This window comes from Ursus maritimus, unplaced genomic scaffold (genome assembly GCF_017311325.1).
Source record: "Ursus maritimus isolate PB19 unplaced genomic scaffold, ASM1731132v1 scaffold_19, whole genome shotgun sequence".
In the NCBI taxonomy this organism is placed as follows: Eukaryota; Metazoa; Chordata; class Mammalia; order Carnivora; family Ursidae; genus Ursus; species Ursus maritimus.
The window spans coordinates 48,277,238-48,278,695 of record NW_024424341.1 but is presented as its reverse complement, the minus strand read 5'-3'; positions in this window follow the sequence as shown (position 1 = coordinate 48,278,695).

Sequence of the window (1,458 nt, the reverse complement as noted above, 5' to 3'; positions counted from 1 at the left end):
ATTGTGATAATTTTAAAAGCCATGAATTCCATGGAACTGGCATCTGTAGAAGGCAGATCTTTCTCTCCTTTGTGAAGGTGATTTGGACCTGTTGGCAAGAAGGAGGTTTGGAGGTGACCGGTCATGTCTCTGAAGTGATGAGATTAGTTTATGATGGAGACTTCCCCTGAACTGGGAGCCCTGAAGTGAGAGCCATTTGAAAAGAAGAGACTTGAATCCATTCTGTTCACATGGAGTTCGTGGCTCCTTGGTTTTCAATTTCCCTCAATTTTAGGAGCGATTTTTATATAGCTTTCTCTGTATTCACATTTAGAAGTTTAGGTAAAGTATTGAGCATTTAATAATTTGAAAAAAGTAATTTAACCCAATGGATACGTATAGATAGATAAATAGATAGATAGACAGTATATAGAACCTTGTACCAGAAATGGAATCCATATTTGTAGCTCACATGAGGCACATAAATATTTACCATATTTTAGATCACAAAGCACGAAGAAGAATTTATAAATATACACCTACGGACAATTGTTGTGTGTAGGGATCTATACCTGTATCTATATCTGTGTTTGATCTGTGTGTATATAAACATGTAGTGTAGACTTAATTATGTTTGTTCTCTATGCATTAATCTATTGGAAAGTTGTATATTAAGCACAATTTTAAATAGTACTAATTGCAGTAATGACAAGCTCAAAATGTATGTTATGTGATGTGCGTATTGCCGTGCTGGTTGTTTGATTGTTAAAATTCCATCAAATGTATTTTTAATTTTTCTACTTTAATTCTGTTACTTTGCCATATCTCTTGTGGAAACCTCCAATGAACAATAGTAAAAAATGCTTGATTTTGAAAGACATCATTAATCTATTTAAATTTAATAGTTGTAATAGTTGTAATAGTTGAGTAAAGGTAAAAAAAAACCCTAAAAATAGTTGAGTAATAGTAATAGTTGAGACATTTGAGTATCAATGGAGTTTATTTTCTTATTCAATGTATGTTAACTTCTTTTCTCTGAGTTTAAAATATAATTCTAATTTAGAATTCTACATTATAACTGAACTTTTTTCTTTGATGTTGTATACTTTATTTATTTTTATTATTTCTTAGTTTTACCTAGAAATTTTAGCATACATTTGAAAGCTAATCACACTGTCATTTTATTTAATATTATTAACCCTCTCCCCTTTATAGTATATGGACAACTCTCATCTATTTACCATATCCCATCTTTTTGAGTGCTGATCGGATTTGAAAAATTTAAAGACACACGCTCCCGTCATAAGTGCATTGCTCCTCGAAGGTTCACAAAGTGACCGCATTTCTGTACTCAGTACCTGGATCAATAAATGGAATATTGTCAGACCCCCAGATACCCCTGTGCTCCTTACCAGTCACTACACCTCCGGGTCATCCCTGCTCTGACATCTAACAGCATGGGTCACTTTAGCCTGCCTT